Source organism: Numida meleagris, chromosome 5, assembly GCF_002078875.1.
Source record: "Numida meleagris isolate 19003 breed g44 Domestic line chromosome 5, NumMel1.0, whole genome shotgun sequence".
NCBI classification, from domain to species: Eukaryota; Metazoa; Chordata; class Aves; order Galliformes; family Numididae; genus Numida; species Numida meleagris.
The window spans coordinates 68,682,262-68,703,918 of NC_034413.1; the positions used below are offsets into that span (position 1 = coordinate 68,682,262).

Genomic DNA, 21,657 nt, shown 5'->3' on the forward strand with positions numbered 1-21,657 from the left:
AACGTTTCCAAAAGCCAATTATTTGCTTAAGAAACTACCTTTAAAAATCCACAGATAAAAATCAGTGGTTTTGTTTTTCCAGAGTGGGGTTTACACTAAGATGCAGCAACATAATGTACCAGATTTTTGATGCTACAGATGGTTGTGGGGAACCAGAAATACTTGAGGGAGGCAGGGCAGGATGTACTTTTTGTATCTCTTACAAAGAGCTAATGCCTTCTCAGTAGATTTTCGCAAGAAATTCAGCAACATTGCGTTGGTTTGCAACCACTTCTCCAAACCTGACTGAAGAGGCAGCCACAGGGGCCGTGCTAATTGTGCTAAAGCATATGTTGATGATGTGCTGCAAGTTGCGTTTGTGGCTCCAAAAAAGTCTAAAAAATTGTTTGTTTTCCCCTAAAACTGCAGTGGCACACAGAGCCCTCCCGGAACACACCCCGCAAAGCACCAAAGCCAGAGCTGCTCCTCACACCTCCTTTCACACAGGTACCAGGTCTCTTTCCCTTGCTCCCTCTCTCCTTCTTCAGCTCTAACAGTTAATTACAACACATATTTCAATTAGCACTCCAGCCCCGTGATTGATGACCCATCCACCTTCAAAACGCTGGCAAGATGTGCACCGGGAGGAGCCACCTCAGCACAGTGCGGGCTCCAAAGGGTTAATCCCCGAGTGAATTCTTCAAATGCGTAATTTAATACTTCATAACTGCTGAAAATTGGAGCCCACATAATTTATTTTCTTTGGTCTGGGCACATTTGCCTCATGCTTGGCTGTGGCTGACTTCAGAGAGACACACCTAAAGCCCTCAAGTGTCCCAAGCGGCCCATGTCAGTTGTGCAGAGAGATTGTGGTCCTTGGAGCGAGCCCAAGGATTAGGTGTTCCCGAGAAGGTTTTTTTGGCTCTACAAAGCCCACGGATGTCATGGGAATAAGCTGCACTCCTTCCCCCGGCTCCCCCCCTGGAAGGCCACATATCAACGGGGTATCTAACCACTCAGAGACAGGCTTTTCACAAAGGTATACATTAAAATAAATAGAACACGCGACCAGAAAGCACAGAGAGGGAAGGAGGAATTGATGAGCGGAGACGGGAAACAATCGCTTCATTGTGGAGCGGCAGCGAGGAATCGCAGAGCCGAGCTCCACCTACAGTCCCCTCTGCAGAGCTGGTTCCACGCCGCTCGACTTCAGCTTTATTCCTATCTTCACTGCGAAGTCAAGACACACACTTACGTTTTGGGTAAACGTCAAAGTGGGTAAAACGACTGCATTGTCCCAGTACGTTTCGTGATAGCTGGCTTTCTGTATTCTGAAAGCCAATAGCTTGCTCTTTCCTGGAATTAGTTTGAGGATTCTGCCTCTCTCTGGCTTTCGTTTGCACCGGCTCCGTATCATCTGACAGCATTTGCCATTTTTATTGCTGTTTGACTGCAGTTCAGTAGTTTCATCATTCCATTAAAAAAAAAGTTTGCTTAAGTTGTATTTTTACTATTCTGAAGGAAAAAAAAAAAGCTTCAAATACGATTGGGGTTGTAACTTGCAAAAGCAGCAGCCAGTCTCTGAAAGCATCAAATGCAATCATCCCCATATTCCATTTACTCACATAAAACTCCTCAAGACACATTCAAGCTTTGTTATTGGTGGCATAGAATAGTGTATATGCAGAATGCACCTTATGCATTTGAGGCAGAGTAACCAGCTCACACAGAGGGGGGCTGCGTGCCCAAGGAAACAGCAGCAGAATATGAAGCCCAGGCCATCCTCACAGCCTCACCAGGTCCCACAGAGCCCAGCTCCCTGGTTATCTGCCTGGCATGCAGCTCCGCTGCAGAGGAGACTTCTATGATCCCTGAGAAAAAAAAAAGTTGATGAGAGCAAACACTGGGCTGCAGCAGGTCACTTGCTCAGGTTTTTTGCTCGGGGTGGGGAGCAGCCTCTCCACCGGTACCATCACTGGAGATTCAATTGCACAAGTGGCACATATCTACAGGCAAACCTCAGTGCCCCAAAATCCCAAAGGGATTAGAAGAGATCTTCTGGATACCACCATCATTCATCTTCTGCCACCTTGTTAAAATACTTAGACAAGGAGCTCTGCAAGTATGCTGCATGCCTCTAAAGCAAGCAGAAAAATCAAAAAAGAAGGAAGATAGACATTTATTGCACGCTGTGTTCATTGGCTAACTCAGACTCTTAGAAGACCTCGTGCCAGATTAAAGCCGTGCGCTCTTTTTGATACTCAGTCTTTTGACAGTGGCAACACCAGGTTTATTGAGAAGCAGAAACCCTCTTCCATTGGAGGGAATTCCTATATTTGGATTCCTATCACAACATCGTTTGGAAAGACAAAAATATCAGAATGAATACTAACTCCTGGAAGGAGGAAAGGAGGCGAGCCTACGTCACCCCAGGGACACTCATGAGCAACACCTCATCCTGGACAGCAAGGACAATCTGATTTACATCAGCTGGAACACCACTGAGAAACTTCTGTAGACCAGGAAAATTCAGACCATGATCTCCCACTACTATGGCTGTCGCTTTCAAAAATAAATAGATAAGCATAGAAATGCTACAAGCAATGGAGGGTGACTAGGGCTCAGTCCATGTCTGGAGAAGGTGGACGTGAGCAGAAAGAATACAGTGAGACACAGAGGGAACACCTCACTACAATAGCTTACAATCCTTCTACAGATTATGGAGTGCTGTCAAGGTCTGCTACCTAAGGCAAACATCCTTTTACACTCAACGTGTGGAAAACAGCAGACAAGCCACATAGAAGTTCCCCATCTTGAGATCTTTTGCTAAGCATCATCATCTCACTTGGTTCAATTCGTTCAAAACGAATTTACACCTCCCAAATGATCATAGGTATCAACAATTGTGTCCCAGGTGAGGAAGCAAGTTGAAAAGATTGAGCAACCTGATGTCAATGGCAGCATTAGAAGCAGAATATGCTGTTCCATCTTCTGTGCAGTGCAACAGTTACTGATGCACACTTTTACAAGGCAGATACTTGACCTGTTTCACTACGAGGCATAAAATAATAAGTAATGAGTGGGTGGGTGATCTCACCAGTGTCTTTAAAGCTCCTGGAACGCGTGGGTTACAAGGTTTGAATCACACAGAAGTAGTACCAAATTTGCATGCTGTTTCAGAGAAACTGCAGCAGAGAGCCTGGTGAGAAGGAAGAATGTTAAAAAACATTAAACAAGAACAAGAGATGAGTCAAAGAGAAGCTACAGTGAAAATAAACCAATATCCACCTGTGTAATAGAGGTGGATGTTCAGTCAAGTTTCTCAGCGTTCCTACAGCTGACATACTCCTTCCCACTTAGAGAGGGGAAGAAAATATGTATGTATGTGTGTATATGTGTGTGTGTATGTGTATATATATCAATCTATCTATCCTATCTGGAGATAGACAGGTCAGACATTGAACCCACCCATCACTGTCAGCCAGAGCAACTCCCTTAGCCAGCTCCCAGACCAACACAAATGAGGTCAAAATCAACTACAGAGTTCATGTTGCAGAAAGAAAGATATTAATTTCACCCAAACATCCATCTGTGCCCAGGCTGAATTTCTGCCCCTACATTATCCACAGCTCCAAGCAGCCAGGAGGCTCACGAGGTTACTGCCAAGCTACACATTTATGAATGAAATTGCTGTTTTCTCCAAACGTAAGACAGCAGACTGTGGATGAGTGCCACCTTCCCCCCTACCCACCCCCCCACAAAACCCTTAGGAAGATGAGTACACTGTATTTCTTCAATTCAGTGCTGATATATCTGATTTCCCTCCAGGACAGACCAAACATTAAATAACACTGAACAGGCTGACTGCGTAACTAAAATACTTGCAATGAAAAGTTTTCACTCTCAGCTTATTTCCTAGTTTACAAAAGCTCTTATCAAAAAAGCTCTCTAAATTGGAATTAGCGAGTGATCCAGGTCTCTAAAGCCCAGGGACTGGAAGTGAAGATTTCTTAATTATACCAGCAGGGGCTTGATTTCTATTCTTAATGCAGCTGGGTAATGTTGTTAGGTTCTTGCCGAGCTCCGTTTTTCATTGGCAGGGATAGCCCCTGGTTTGCTTTGACTAAAATACAGAGCTCTTTAAATTGAAGCATCTTCACATACGTGTGCAGAGGAGCACACACTTTCCAGTCACACCCCCAGCCAGCTCTTCAACGGAACCCATCTTCTTTTAGAGTGCAGTATCTCCTTTCTTGGGAATTTAATTACCAGTCTCAGAGCTTTAACTATTTTTCTTGCAATGCTTTTTCTCCCGCTGGTTGCTTCTGCAATACCTTACTTCCCCCTTCAGGGTTAGAGACAAGACCTGAAGTGGCTGTTGACATCATGCCCCAGATGACATATGGCACTGTAAGAACCACCAACGTCAAAAACTTCTATCCACAGCAGCTGAGCTGCTGTTCACCAGAATACACCCAGTATTGGGAGCTACCACCAAAGTCAACCCAAACTCACGTTACGCAGGACTAGAATCCAAAATCTTACCTCAAGAAAGAAATCACTACAGATTAACTGCTAGATCTCAAATCCTTGGAATAGTCTAATAAAGCAACCTGCACAATAAAATATTTTGCAAAGTACACCACATGCCTGTAGTTGCAGTTTAAGTACATTGGGGTTGGGGGAAGGTAGCGTGTTAGTTTATCATCTTAAGGCTCCTGGTCAGAATCCAAAGAATTGGGTTCAATCCCCAAATAGGTCGTATATTTTCCTCTTTAAAATATTTGACTCATACTGGCAACGCTCTCTGAAGACAAATGGACTCTGAACAAGACAGAGCTGTGGTTGTTAAAGCAGCTATTTAAGTCTTGTGAGCTGATGGTAACTAGTTGCCTTCTTGAGAGGCCAGCAGTCATCTGCAGCATCTCTCTGCTTTGCACACGCCCTGTGCTTGCACAACTCCGACAGGGCAAGTCAACTGCATGTCAGAGCAACTGGTGGTCACACGCGATGCTACTTCTGTGAGAAAACAGAAATGCAAAGATGCAATAATTCTAACTCCTCAAACTGCCTTATCGAATTCAAACTTTTTTGCTGGGAAACTGTTCCCTCTTTGCTACCTTTTCTGCCAAAAATCCAACTGTAACAACAAAAGTTTATAAACAATGAAAATTCCAGCTGCTTGACATCAGCAATGTGAAGCTTTCACTTCACACTGATACAAATATTTACCCTGAGCTCTGACAAAGCTTTCCTTGCCCATGTCGCCCTTAATCATACATTTTTCCTTGATTGAGTTATGCTTTCCAGTACGTGATTTGCTCTGGTTTACTTTTTAACACATCCCAGAGGCTTCGTCAAAATCAGCTCTGTGCAGGCCATGTCATTTGGTAGCTGCCAAACACGCTACTCAGAAGGACCTTGGCAAATAGAAAAACAGCATCTTTTTCTAACTACCCTAATAAACGTGTTTGTTCATTTCTGACCACCATCTATTTTTTAGGTCCCACATATCCATAAAGCAATGAGCCAAGAAAATAAACAGAAACACACTCGTTTTCTCTTTCATCTACTCCCTTGAGGCAATACACTGATTTCTTCAACACCTTATAGCTGAGAAACTGCAAACTATCGATGATTCACTTTTTATTATTATTTATGAGACAGAAAGGTTATTAACAGAGGGAAGAAACAGTAAGGTATACCTTTTTTCTCCATATTAATACTTGCAAAACTAAGCACACAAGAATTAAAAGGAACATATCTACCTGAACACATAGGAACATCACAGCCTATTTTGATAACTATAATTACGTATATTCCTCCAAAAGAAAAAAAGACAGATTTCTCAGTTACACTTTAATGGGTTTATTCTAATATATCAAGGAGAAGAAGCTCACCGACTAACTAAGGAGAAGGAAGCTTGCTTCAACCTATGCACTAATAAAGTGTATTCATATTCCAGTGCAATAATCAATACTAAATTATTCTGTCACACATTTCTGCCCTTTTCCTTTTTGATACCTCTCTGAATCCCAGTTTGAACTGAGGGGGGAAGAAGGAAAACAGAACTGAGAATACAATCACTTGAAAAATAAGACTGAGATATCCCAAATCCGTCTACTATTACACTAATAATTTGGTGCACGTATTCTGGGATCCCAGCTGAATTGTTTGAAACCTGAATATTTCAGTCCTCAGTTTCATGGAGAATTTGTTTTCCAGGTATGCAAGATCTCACCATCTAAAATCTTGCTTACTACTCCTGTTTCACATCAGAAGCAAGAAAAATTTGGATAATACTTTGTGGTCTAATACATCACTAAATTCAGCTCAAAGCTAGGCAGTAAAAATTGAAAAAGTAAATGAATATTCACAAATGTTTAAATCTTTCAATAATACATAAATCCTACGAACATTCTGAAGTACCAGGAGTTTAAGTTTTTCTTAGTTCATGTACAGCAAGACGTAATTTAAAGATGCAATCGTGTGTCCAATCTTGGCTCCAATTTGAAGTAACCCCGGCACCTCCCAAGAGAAGTAGCAAAAGGAAAGGCAAACTGGGAAGATTTTTGTCTGGCATATTGTTAAGCAAATGATAGATTCACACATCTAGCTGGTCAGCATCCATACAGCAGCTGCAGTGAATGTTCACCTCTAGTTGAAGAAAAACCACTCCAAGCAGCCCCAGTCCCAATATGGCAGGACCGTGGATGACTGAAATTTGTGATGAAATTAAATTAGAAAAATAAACCCGGAGTGCAGATTAGATTTTCTCTCTCACGTTTTTCTACTGTGTCCCAGACAAACCTCACATTCTAAATCCATTTGCATTACCTAGCTTCAGCCTTTAAAAATTTCCTATTCTAAAATTGAAGGTGCATGCTGAATGTTTTGAAATCTCCAAGTAAGAAACACATTTTAACGTTAAAGTCATTTAGGAGGCTATGTTTCAAATACTCCTATATCCCATATATATATTTAAAATTTGATTCTGGTATGACATTAGGGATATTTTAACACTTATATCAAGGCAGCATGACAGAAATCCAGTAATTGTATAACTTGTGGTTACTGTCAGTCATAGACATGTATTTTCATCACATGAATTTTTGGAGCGCATTTAGAAATAAAAATCATGACCAACGATTTGGTGCCTGAATCACCCAATACAACCACGAAAATTAATCATCAGAAAGAGCTGAAGTTCGTTCTTCTCACCTTATGTTGAGTTCAAAATAAAAAAGCACAACACTCATGCACAAATAAGCATAACACACTGACCACATGAAAACAGATAGAAGTGATGACATTTGCTTTACCTAGCCAGATATATTTATGTCTCAAGCTGCATATTCATAATGTCTTCAACAGTCAAGGAAGAGAAAAAGGTCCCTCTAGGGTGTAATTTCTTTCATTGCAAGGAAGAAATATAAAGCTTAATTCAGCTGTCCAACAAGGATCTAGTGCCATTTCCGATGGTCAGTGGGTCCTCCATGTCAAGGACACAGGAGGGACAGAAAACAAAATCTTCCGAAGTTGCAGTGTGAGCTTGGACAGAAGCTTCTTATTAGACAGTTATTTTTGGTCAATTCAGCCCCAAAATGCTTCAAATCAGCCATTATATCAGAATTTAATATCCCTCTTTGTTAAAGGCAACGATACACCAAGTGACTCACACATTTACAGGCAATCACCAGGTACAAACAATATAAGACAGGTAACATCAAGAAGAGTAAATCCAACCCACATGCCTCCTGCACCAACACATCTCAGCAAACTGATCTGCAAAGCAAAAGTGGAGTTCCACATGATCTTACAGGTTACGAATTCACGCAACTATATATTTTTCTGTTCAACTTATTAATCTGTAGAAAGCTGTCACGCCAGTGAATGGAAGTTCAGATATGCCACCAGTAGTCCAAGGACAGATTGATCATCTCCTCTCTGGGGGAGTACCCTTACTCCCAGGAGAGAAAAAGGAAGTGAGAAAGAAAATGCACTTCATTTCTCACCTTACTGAAATACTTTCAGTCACGAGTGAAGTGAATGATTTGGATGGAAGACATCTTAGACTCTCTCAGCCTCACCTCAACAGAATTGAAGATATGAATCCTTCCACACTTCTGTCTACACTGAGGAAAATATCAGAACTGTATTCAGATGAGATGCCTTCACTGAATTGGTCTGTTCTACAAGTACCTTTTATATAACTCTTGTTGACTGACAGAAGCTCAGCTCTAAACAAGTTAGCTAATACTTATTTCATCCTCATATGCTTTTAAATTTAAAGTTTTCCATCATCGAAGTGAAAAAAAAGCTATATTAACACTAAAACTTCAACTGCAATAAAGAATTTTCCAGAGTTTGATAGGACTCAACAGTTGCAAAGATATAGGTGTTCTCTACATGCACATCTCTCAACAGTTTCTGCATTCATCGTCCTCTTCAAAGATCACAAGGTTAATTATTAATACCAACTTGGTGATGGACTTCCCCTGTGGAAGAGACTGAGGTATTCAGCTTCCTTTCCAGTTAGACACCAGATATCCACAGTTTGGGTTCCAAATACACCAGGCCACAATCAAGGCTGTAACACCAAACCAAGACATGCCATCTCTTAACTCCTCTCCCTGTAGCCACACTTGGTCTTGTCTACATACTTGTTGGGTATGTCATTCCCAGTGCAGAGTCAGTAGAGGGAGCACAAGAGCACAGGAAAGTACTGAATAGCTACAAAAAGTCAACTTATTGTTTGTGGGGCTGTTGTTTTCTTAGATATTACTGTCCATCTCACCAGAAAACAAATGCACAACATCAGGCAAGACAATCACAATGCTTTCAGAGAAAACAGATCCCCAGAACAAAAGAAAGTAGAGATTAAGGGCTAGAAAGCTCTCTCTAACCAAGAAAGAAGAACAACTGTTTCTTAGAATAGACATCTTCAACATACTGTAAAAGAGCTCCCTATTTTTGTAATGGCTGCAACGTATTTTGACCACGTTCAGTATGTAACTCATAACAAAAAAATTAGCAGTGTTATTCTCTGGGATTAAACAAGAGTTATCAGCTATGTTGAGACAAAAAAAAATCTACTTGATTCTGGATTCTACAATCAAACGAATCTCAGCCCAGGTTTGTCCATAATTTGCTGAAATTCCAGAGTTTCTCAAGAATTTCTCACATCTGATCAATGGAAATCCCTATAATCATCTTGAATGAACTTTGTGTGATTTAAGTTTGGGTTCACTTAAAAAAAAAATTCAAAAAAAGGGAAAGTCAATTATTTTTCGTGGTTTTGGCTTGAAATCAAGTATAACATCACATTTCTAAGCAAGCTTCATTTCAACTTTTCAATTTCATTGAATCTTGGAGTAAGACTGGAGGACAAAGTTCTTTTTTCTATTTATGAATATAAAACCAGATTTTTGTTGGTGTTATTCCAGCATTATGCCATTTTAGATGGATACTTTAACTTGATTTTTGAGGCTGAAGAAGAAAAGTTTTTCCATGAATCCTTACAACCTGCTGAGCTGAACATTCTTCTCATTGTTGTGCGCAGAACTGCAAACAAAGCGGAGTATGAATGCCTACCAGAGGGCTGAGTGCAGTTTTCTAAGTGCACGTGAGATGATGCTCTTCCATGTCATCTCAAACTAATTACACAAGTTACCATTATTTAGTCAACACCGAAAGTTTTGCAGAGGGCCAGCACTCATTAAAAACAGCTTTAAAAACAGTAAAATACCCTACTCTTGATTATTATTCCCTCTCCAAGTCAATTAATTATTTGTAAAACCAAACGTATCAATATTTTACTGCCTATTTTTTTCAGACACGATGCATTGAATGCTATGTACCACAGTAGAATAATAGGAAGAGAGAAACAAGAAAATAGAAGAGAATAAGAGAAATCGAAACATTTCAGTTGGCTTTGAATATTAAGCCTAGCACACATTAAACCTCTGTAGAGCCACCCAATTATTTCCTTATACACCAACCAACTCATACTAAAAGTCCTGGAAAAGATAATCCACGATTCAAAAATAAAAATATCCTGGAGTATTTGAATACTTTAGCATTCACAGAGACCACTGAAGTGCCTAGCAGCACTTTTTGTACAGCTTATGCATTTTATATGCTGGCAGTTCAGAGGCTTAACTACTGCTATAGGACTTCACAAAATGCCCATGTCATTACTGCATCCTCACACTACATCTTTTTCATTCACGAATCATCTTCTCATGCTGTCTTGTTCCCATCTCATGTGAGCCGAAACTATTTTCTTCTACATTCAAATATTTATTGATATACTTTCAGCAAACATGAATCTACCATCATTAAAGCACTATATTTCTTGCACTTGTTTAAAGCAGGGACTCATTCTGAAAGGTCAGTGTGTATAAACAGCACATTTATTGGCTTCCAATTAACTATATCACATCTGTGCAGCTGAAAGTTATCCTTGTAACAGCTAAGCTTTGCAAAATCAAGCTCATTATATACATAATATGGGTTATATAAGAAACAACAGCAACAAGAATACCTCGTCACGTCCAGGTCATTACCTTTATGACGATATTCCTATGAGCTTAGCCATTATCTTAAGCCCTGGTGGAGACTTGTATCTGCAAGTATGAGATGTGGAAATGACTTGGGATTATGGGTACTTTCAAGTTTGGCCATTTCGCAGCAAGAGACCAACATCTGCAAGAAAATGACTTTCTGAAGTCATCACTGATGATAGTAGTATTAACGTACACACGATGCTTTTGTAAAACACATGAAAGATGGCACTAATAAAAGATAGAGCTAATCTGACTTTATGGTGACTCAGAGAAACGCACAATGCCATACTACTGTACTGTCAGGTAATCTACTGCCTCTTTAAGTAAATCTAAATATTAGGTCTGGGGGGATCAACCTGAGAAAAATGCTAAAATATAACTGCTAAAGTTAATACTTACTTAATACTTGCTTTTCTACAAGACTTAAAATGAAAAGGCTTTCCAACCATTATAAGATGTACAGTCTTAATCTACATTTCAATAAGATATTTAAAGGCAATGCTGAAACTGTCAAGGACCCTTTCTTAAGCCTGAGAGAGGCCTACAAAGGAATGCTGACAGCTTCGTTTTCTGTGACACAGAAGCATTATTTTATCACGAAAATGTTATTATGTTCATATTCGTTTTAGTACTTCTCTTTGCAGCCTCTTCGCAACCCCCAGAGGTGTTCGGCAACACAAACGTGATAGTGGCACTCGCGTTGTCAAGAGCCCTTATGATAAAGGTAGATGAAGAGATCAGTGTAAATGTACGTCCTTATATCAAATAGGCTAAGAGTGAAACTGAAATGAAGTTTCTCACTGAGATGCTCATAAACATACAGTAAAACAGTCTGAACGACACTTTTCAGTGTAACAGCTATGGAAGAATGGAAGGATTTTAAAGTGCATCTTTATCACAGCTTACACACTTAGCGTTAACATTAGTTTAGATTTCTTTATGCTAAAACCACATTCCTGCATTTTTTTTTCTTTTTTTAATCTGTGCTATAGATGTGTTAAACATAGCAGGTCAAGCACCTTGTTAAATTAACTTTTTCATTAATAACACAGCTCCAGTCAAAAAAAAAAGCTTTTATTCTTGTGTGAATGTGTACATACAGACCATAAACAGTTCCTAATTAGTCACATGTGGATTCAAATGTGGACTTGTGTGCTATAAACCAACACCAAAGTATATAAGGAACTGTCAGTCAGATCAAAAGTCAATCCAAAATCATCCCATTTGCAGAGCTGCGATGCTGTCACAGTTAGTTAGCCATAAATGTTTAAAACAGCAACCAAACTTTTATTCTAATTGAGCATGAGTTGAAAGGCTGCACACTTTGATGTCTTCGCTTTTATCATTTGTGTATAGCTTAAAACAGCAGATTTTTTTCCTTCTCCTAGAAATAGGAGACATCACTTCTTACTGAAAATATACAGGTAGGTCAGGCTGTATTTGTGGAGCCAATGTATGGTTTTCGATCATGCATGTAATCACTTACAGCACCAGTCTCCAATAAAAGTGCAATTACAGTAGTTTCTCATTACTACTTAACCTTTTCCTCCTGTCAATTGTTGACCAAGTCTTCTTAAAAAGAAAACTGCATCTTCAGAACATTATCTGGAATGAGGTCCTACATTGCTTAGGCAAACTGATCCCAAGACTTCAATGGCATCGTCATTTTCAATCCTTTAATGTTTTTCAGAAGGAAAAGACAGCAATGGAGCTTATTTATAGGCATCTGCTCAAATATGCTTCCTGCAATCTGAGAACATGTTAACCGAAACTTGAGAGGCAGCAATGAAAAGTCCAGACCTAATCTTATTATAGCAACGCTGTTAAACAAGGGGAAAGACACTTACAGCGCTGGTTGGGTGGAACAAATGCAGCAGAGGAGCCCCTCACTGCATCTTAAAGCAGAGCACGAGCACAGCCTATGAAGCATCTCAGACCACCCTTCCTCCTTTTGAGAGGACAGGAGACACTACCAACAGTCGATACTTTACAGCATCAATACTTCCACCTTTGCCTGTCAGGATCTAATCAAAACCCCGGGTAACATGGTCTCATCTTCAATAGATCCTACAGCATTCCCCAGACTCATTGCCTGTCTGGTAGTTTGTGTGTACGCTGGGTGATCCGGGGTTAGGATTAATGCTGCCCTCCACAGGTTGAGATTGGGAAATATCACTACACTTGTGCCATCTGCTAACAAAACAGTGCTGGACCTGTACCCACGTGAAGGTCCCCGCATTCATTTTTCTCCCAGCAGGACACAAGCCTCTGCCAAAAGCTTCACCAACTACCAGCACTGACCTGAAGAGAGAACAAGGAGAAGGGCAGAGGAGCTCCACACTCCTCCACGATGCCCTCCACGCACCTTGGTGAGGCAGCATCTCTATCTCTTTCTCCCAAGGCAACATTCATATACTGCAGTAAATTCCTACTAGCCTTACCTGAGGAAAACAGCTTCAGCAACATTCTAGGTGAACAAAAGGAGAAAATGAGAAAGAGAAGCTCAGTGAAGCTCTGCTCACCTTTGGCCTGGAGTTGCAGCTTACCTTGTATTTTTGGCTTGTGTAAGTTTTGCACCAAAATTCATAAGGGTGTATACGTATACATATCACTGCCAGATCTAACCCATGCTTACCGAAAGTGAAAATTTACCTAACTCCATTAGGGACAATACAACCAGAAATATCAGGAGAGGAAGCAGTAAGCAATTTAACCTTCACTCTTCAAGGAGGGCACCTGACAATGCAACATCGTCTCTCTACAGAAATCACTATCAAGCATCTACGAACCCAAAACTGTAGCTGGGACCAAGGAACCCTGATGTCAGGGACTGCACAAAAACACTAAGGAACAAAATCAAGTTCTAAGCACCTAGGAAACAGATGTGAAAGGTAAACTATGACTTTTTCATAGAATCACCAAGGTTGGAAAAGACCTCCAAGTCTTTTCCAAAAGATCATCCAGTCCAATCATCCACCTACCACCAATATTTTCCCACTAAATGAGAATGATTCTGTTCTCACCTTCTTAATTTTGGCATTAGCGTAACCTCATTGCTTCCAACATGAGATAAAGCAACCTTTGATGGTTTGTCCAAGGACGGCCCAGATTTCTGTGGTAAAGCCGTGAATACCGCACAGCCAGAGATTCATTCGTAACACCATCCTAAGTCCCATGATCAGTAAGCCAAAAGGTGATTAGAGAGAAAGTCTCCTCTAAAATAATTCCCATTGAAACAGTGCCCAGCATATTCCCTCCAGAGATACCATGTCTGGGTTTCTGCCTTGCTGAGAAGATGCCAGGCATACTGGCAATGGGGAAGGGAGTCATACAACTTAGCTGGGGTTTGGAATCGCAAAAAGGCTGCAGGATCTGTGGGAACAGGATATCTAACAGTGATTGCAGCCATTATTTTTCTCCTTTACAGCACTACCTTTTAAACTATGCTTGAGATCTTCGTTGTTGTCTACTACCCTGCAGCACTGGCCTGATGCGATGAGACTTCAGCAAAATACAGCACATAAAAGCATACACCACAAGTGTGACAAATTGCAATGACAAGGTTGGGTTGGAGGTAACTTGTGAATGATCTAGTGAATTGAAAATGCCTGCGCACTCTGCCTAGAAGCAGTGAAAAGAGAATATGGGCAGTGCCAGTTGCATGCTACAGGCAGGAGCCTTGCTGAGAACACAGGAGAAACACACCATACCTTATTAACACGCCCAGCTTCTCAACAAGCTCTTTAGAAAACAAATATATAGCATCAGCAATCAACCATATTATTATTAATAATGCAGTTAAAATGTGCAGAGGAGGTGAATTTGGTATGAATCCAGCATCTGAATTATGTACTATTGAAATGAAAATCTCTGCTTAGGTACCCAGAGAACATAGACATTGCTATAAAAACCCAGTACGCAGCAGACAAAGGCACGCAACTAACTAAAACCCAGCTCAAGTCATGAATAAAAACAATGCAATAATTCTGTGCACTCTAGAGCATCTTTCATTCATGGTTCAAAAATCATTCTGCACACACACTCCCTGGTAAATAGAGCAACTTAGTACAACAGCTGAGGAACAGTATCTCAGTTTTCAGTAGGGGAAATCGAGTCAGGAATAAACCAGCATTTGAACACCAGTAAAACAGTATTGATGAGAGCACGTGAAAGATGTCACGTCAGGCTAGTATGTCATGACTAGTGTACCCTCTGGGAAAGATGGGCATTTCTTTAGTTCCAGTCCTGAACAGAAATGCTGAAGACCCATCTGTGTATTTAAGGCAACAAGATGGCTAATGTTGAACTACTGTACATGTATTTCCAATATCTTTCTTTCATTTTATCATCATCTCTTGTGTCCTCTTCATTACCTGCATAAATCCACAAGAATAAAATCATGCAGTACCTGTGATCAGACACATTCCACCTAGTTCAAATCAAAGCTTAAATTATCATCTTAAACTGCACAGTGACACAGTATGATAGATACCTAAATTCACAGAAAAGCACAGAACTTTCCTTATGGCAGTTAAATCCAAGAAAATTTAGTCAAAAATCCAAAACAAATCTTAAGCAAAACATGTAATCATGGTATTCCACTATTTGCCCCTAGATTTTAAGTCACAATAGCATCTTGCATCACTATGATACAAAGTTTCTCAACAAATATTAAAGAATAAACATGAGAATTAAAACATAATTGTTTTTCTCTTGATAAGACTTTCCTGGAAAACAATAAAGTACTGCATCTCTAGGGAAGGTGTGGTATTTAATCATCTAGTTTTGTGTTTGCGTGTTGTATGCTCCCAAAGTTATTCAACACCTTCACATTCCCAACAACCAACAGGTCAACGTGCTCCTTAGAACTTAAACTCTATAGCTTCTCCTCTACCTAAACACTACCATGGGATTTAAATTACTTCCAGACATTATTTTAATACTAACTCATGGTAGATTGGAGGCCTGTACACACTTTACTCCTAATCTTTTTTCCATTTCGTTGCTGAAACCTCACTCAAACATAGGATGTACCTTTCCTTACGAAAGGCAGTGTTTCATTACCTCTGCTCAGGTTTTTATATTGAATACATTAGATAAGCCTATCCATCTACCACATTAAATCTGGTTTGTTTTTTTCCTTAAATCTCAGTTCAAAATACTATTCTTTTAAAACACTTGTAGTTTGCAAGTGATAGCCAAATAATTACTCTATACAGTGCTTGCCCTTAAAAGCACTATTTAGGTATCCAACAGTTACTGCCATTTGGTTTTCCTCCTTGGTCTAAACAGAATGACATTTTATACTTCATCATAAACTAGACAATAACAATCACAGCTAGAGAGAGGTTTAAAATCTAAAGAAAACTCAGAGCTCTTTGTTTCTGGGGGGACTTTAAGATAAGCAGCTTCCTTTTTCTATGCACAGTTCTCATTTCCTTCCTGCTCATGGAACACAGAGCCCTCACCTTTACATAGACAAAACGTGCAGGTCCGTGTCATGAAGCTACAAGTTGAGATTTCAGCTACGTACTCACATCTCGCACAGCTTGATTAACGAAGAAAATAGTGTTGTGGACACTACAAGACAGTGTAAATAATTCAAATCCACCATCATAAGCAGATAATGCTCGACGCCTTCAATAGGCTTAGTCTAGTCTTCCACACTAGATTCAAATGACAAATAGATTTTTGCTCAACTTCCATCTACTGTCACTGAAGAATAAGACCTGCACAGGAAGGGATGCACCTACCGGAGGCTCCAGAAGCACCTTATGCCATACATCATGCTGTTTTACTGTACTCAAGGTGCACAGCGAGTTTGGCCAGGTCACGGGCTGAACGTTTCTAAACGAGAGAGCTGCATCTCGTATCTATTTCCAAACTCATTTTTTATTTTTCATAAGTGAATAGGACTGCACAGAATGAAAAACGAGAAGTGTGAAATCTTTCATTTACTTTTCCACCTTCAACAACACACAAGAGCAGAAGATGGTACCAAGGCTAAAACACCGATCCCTTCTGATTACCTGGGTAACAACAGCTACTGAGCTGGAAGAATTAAGGTTTTTTTGTTTTTTTTTGAGGAAGATCAGAAGCAAGGAGACAAAGGATAGTATTTTCAGTACGCCTTGAGCTGACTAAATCTAACGTGTGACATAGATATACACCCATATACTTATTTTCCTTTAATACATTTCAAGTTGGCCTGAACAGTTAACAACTCAGTGACTTACTGCCCAAATCTAAACCTTTACACATTTCTAGATTTATCTGTCTGCATTTTTATTCTTAAATTCAACCTGTCCCTGTGGGAGCAAACATTTTCTCTCTTATTCAAGAATTCTTACTCACAAATAATTGTTAAAAAAAAAAAAACAACCCCAAACCAGCAGTATTTGTTTCCACCTCTTTGTTATTATAAGCCAAGATCTCTCATCCCTGTTGATTAATGATGCTAGCCAGTGGCCACTGACATCTGATTACCATCGAGAATGTGCTTTCTCTATTAAAAAATTGGCTAATACTTTAACAGAAACATTATTCAGAAGTTATACTCCCACATCTTAAAATTCAGAGTATTCTGTCAGGCAGAAAGGGAGAGAAAAAACATGTTCCAACCCCCCCCCTTGCTTTTCATATAGCTGATGAAAAGAAAAATGTTTCCAGTTTTGCTGTGCATTATGCTGTAAATTTGTCACACATCTCTAATCATTTCTACTAAATGTGGTTACTAGCTTCAGTGACAGTTTTGTTGGGAGGAAATCACAATCCTTGAAAAAAAAAAGTGCACATTTCACTAGTTTCTTTTTGAAAATTGTTATCATCGCTGCAAACATGCCTCCACTGGAGATGTGGGATACTAAGGAAGCCATCGCAAGGAGGAGGATGTGAGGCATCTTATCACAGCCCTGAGTGGGAGTGTATTTCCTTGTAGTTGCTGTAATAGTGGCGGTAATTCTTTACTAAAAGGCCATAACATCTAGAAAATGGCACAGTGCTCCCTGAAAAGTAACATGAATATTCCAGAGCTGGATGATAACCAGCTGCAAACAAAACGAATTAATTCATAAAGATTTTATAGCCACACTTTGCATTGCTTTAAAGATAAATAGGTGAAGGGAGCTTCAAAAGGGGATTTCTGAGCTGCCTCGCCTTTTAAAAAAATAATAATAATCTGAAGGAGGAATAGCTTAGCAAGGGGGAAGCTCCAGAAGTGCCGTTTCAAGTGTTTTGTTTTGTTTTCAAAACACATTTGACTGAGGACAAAAGGAGGATGAGGAAAGTCTAAGAGGAGTTTTCAATTGAAAAAGGGATGACTGGGAGGGCAGAACTTCGGTGGAAGGTTTCCGTTACATACTGTACACCCAGTCTCCAGGCAGAACTGGGAAGAACGAGCCAACACGCTGAACGCCATCAATGCCATTCTGGCTTTTGAATGAATGTGACAGTGAGAGACTGTGGGAAGCTGCCGAACACAAATGGGAAATTTGCAAGCGGAGAATTATAATAATCATCTCCCATAACAGTCAGGTCAGGTTTCGAGGGTTTTTCTTTTTTCCTTCCTCTTTCCTTCTTCCCCCATTCTTGCTGGGCACAGTTTAGCTGGCACATTTTGTCCAGGATACTTACAAGAAGGACCAGAAACATGCTGCTGTGATAAATAGATTACTCATACTGTAGCATGGACAAGCAACCACCAAGATTCTCAGTGAACTCCACTGACTGTCCTATACCTAAGAACGAACTTGGGCAGGTATAAATCATTTCTTTTAATTATTTCCACATTCACAGCTGCTGCAATCAGTTTTCTTTCAAATTCAGCACAGTGTAGCAACTCCCCAACTGGGAAGATCAACCTTTACTCTCCCCAGGCACACGCACAGGCCCTCTGCACAACAGAACAGATCTGCCACAGACCTTCAGCATCCTGAAGTCCAGAACAAAAGACCTGGTCTTCAGCCAGCCCAGCAGGTCACCACACCAACTGGAACCAAAGGCAGCACAGGTTAGCTGGTTATTCTGCAGTAGCAGCCCAGGTGCATCTCTTACCACCACACAGAGCAGCTGATGTCAATTACAGGGACTGACCACAGAATTTCACAGGTTCACATGCTTGCCCACTTGAATGCAAGAAGTTTACATTGCGAAACCCTTTACAGTTCTCACTACCCTGTGCCTCCCTCCCCAGTCAGAGCTCAGCAATCCAAAGACTTAACATCACACGCTCCCTGTTTCAGGTACTCAGACTTACTACCTGGGTTGCACCAGGACTAGTTGAACCCTTCCAAAAAAGCCCATTTATTCTGGCAGGGGCACAAAAGCAGTCCGTACTGAAAGTTAAGCCAGTTGTTTAGAGCTCTCATAGCCTGCTGATGCTTTCTGTAACCATTAGTTTCTACTATGAGCAGACACTGCATCATGTTCAGGAAAACAGTAACACCCTGACCCAAAAGTCATTGCTCCTGCTATCAAGCATCACATCTTCTATACTGTTGCAGCTTCCCTGCCTCTGTCACAGCACAGAGCTTGTTCTGTTTGCTGTTGATGAAATCTAATCTAGGCAACACACATTTCACTGTTAAACTACAATTTTAAAACAATTTTCAGATTGGCTTTTCTTTCAGAAGCCATTTTAATGTCTTTTTCTTTTAAATGATTAGCAGTAACAAACACTAATACATTTAAACTCACAGCCATCGCAAACTGTGCAAATTCATGCCTACATTTGATTCATCATTACATTATCACTTACGTCATATCAAGCAGAACCACATAAGGTGTACATTAATATACTGATCCACACTGAAGCAGTCTACCACAAGAAAACAAGAACAAGCAGACCAATTCTTGGAAAAGCAGCATTTATTCTAGTCCAAGGCAAACAAACCTAATCTTGCTACAGAGACCAGTTTTTCCAGCTCTTCATTTAAATGCACATTTACACCTCCATTAAGAACCACAAGAATACCTGTGATATCACTTTTCATTGGATTCACTGATTCTTTGACACTTCAACATCTCAGTTGGCAAACTTCAGCCCACAATTAATGAATGTTCCTCTAAAAGGAAAAACATCATGGAGAAACCCCTAGAAAGCACTTGGGAGCAGCCAGCCAGCCATTAGGGACAAGGAGGTCCCAGGGTCGCACAGCAAGATGGAGGGGTGACCCAGGAAGACAGACTAAAAAGTGATGCAAAAGAAACTTCCTGAGAACATCTTAGAGACATGCACAGAATTTGCTACAACTCAGGATGTCACTTACTAGGCCAAAACCAAGCCTAGAGACAAGGAACAGGACTCAGGCTTACACTGAGCTATTATTTCTGCCTTCCACAGCTATTGTACATTCTCTCCACTTACAACTGCCGCCCCTTTTTCTCCAAGAAGACCTGATTTTGCCAAATTTAAAGCCCGAGAATCACAACAACAAAAAAGACACCAAGACAAAGCCACCACAAAACTCTGATACAAGGCCAGAACACAGTCTCATCTCTCTTTTATTATCAAAACTTGATATAAATCCACCAGATCACAGACCAAAAAAAACCCCAAACCAACAAAAAACACACTGAAATCTGCATCATAGGCCAAAAGCATCAAAGAGCCAAAAAAGAAAATCCACAATGCACTTACCTTGATGGACCACATTGCTGCAAGTGATGCACAGGAACTGATGGTGACTCTGCAGAACCCCATCCAAGCACTGTGGGTGCTGCAGTAATATACAGGAGAGCTTTACAGCCATCCAGAAAGATCATCCAGCCTCCTCCCTCGGGGCCAGGCAGAGGGAACTGTGGGAGGTGACTGCCTACCTCCAGCCCCAGGTGCTGCTCATTACTAATCACTCCCTCAGCTGAGCTCCACCCAACCCAAACCCACCCCCCAGCCAGAGCTACTCCATCTGAATTACTCAGTGTTGAGCTCCAGGCTTTACCAAACACAGTTTTAATTCTGTTAGCAATCAGCAAGTGTCCTTCAGGTGTCTATACAGCTTGAGAGGACTACAATTACAGCAGTTGGAAAGCACAGTACAACATATTATCACATTCTATAGTTTTCTCATTGTTTTCTACTAACACTGAGCTACTTAAAAGAAAGAATACTTTTTTTTAATTAAAAAAAAAGAAGAAGCCAAAAGCTTCAGTGATTCACTCTTCTAACAACAAACTCCCCATAATGAACTCCTTCACACAAATAATACCAATTTTCACCCATGTCTTCGTACAATCTTCTTGTAGCACAACTATATCATCGACTGCATTTCTGGTATAGCTTTCCTAAACCAAGGGTTACCCACATTTTACCCAGCATCATATAATGTACATTCTCCATGTCTTTAAGTCTTTGATATCCCAGCTCAACCTTTAAGACGAGTTTTAAGAGCTCTCTGCTCCAAGAGTACTCTGCGTATCCCTCCCCAGGATATGTGGGCTTTCCTTTCCTTAGGAAATTTTAACCTTTTCAAAAGCTAATTCCAAATGTGCTGTTTGCTTTTTTGTGTGATTTCGGATGGTGTCAGTCTGGTACTTTTATGAGTCAGATCCCCACAACGGCAAAGCGCAATTAGCACAGTTAAAAGCATCCGGTTTCATTATATTTTTGCACCTCAGATTAAAGACGTATTTCTCATATACGCTATTTTTACATAGTGTATTATACTGAAATTTCTGCAACAGTTCTATGGTTATCTTCCTTCAAACCAAGTGAAAACTGTCAAAAAAGTACAGTGTTATAAAACTTATCATGGTAAATAAAGCGGCTTTGATTCTCTTCCTTTTCCTTACACTCATTTACTCCTAATATACAGTGTTCAGTAACCATGCTGAATCACCTGCCTTGAAAAAGTTCTGCTGTTTGGTGACGAATCTGCTTTTACCCACTGGAAACTCTCCAAGAACTCCCAGAATTGTAGAACGACAGGAAAAAATTCTTAAAACATTAATCTGGAACTTCTGCTAGCTTGCTCTACAGAGCAAGCTTACTTTTTACTATTACTATTTTTTACTATTTCTTGCTTACTTTTTAGTATTCATCTTTTTTTTTTTCCCCTAAAAGACTTTCTGAAATTTTCTAAAAAGTGGCAAATGAACCATATATAAACATAAA

The 21,657-nt window shown here is 40.2% G+C and overlaps 1 long non-coding RNA gene across 3 annotated transcripts; it reads right to left on the bottom strand.

Moving 5' to 3' along the window:
* Positions 378–20,432, bottom strand: LOC110400115. 3 transcript variants are annotated; one of them, XR_002439646.1, is made up of 4 exons: positions 20,364–20,432; positions 20,185–20,263; positions 3,077–3,178; positions 378–1,850 (listed from the first exon to the last, which is right to left on the bottom strand). It is a non-coding gene; the product is annotated as an uncharacterized LOC110400115 (long non-coding RNA). The 3 variants fall into 3 exon arrangements; XR_002439645.1 differs by lacking the exon at positions 20,364–20,432 and having other exon boundaries at positions 20,185–20,350; XR_002439647.1 differs by lacking the exons at positions 3,077–3,178; positions 20,364–20,432 and having other exon boundaries at positions 20,185–20,350.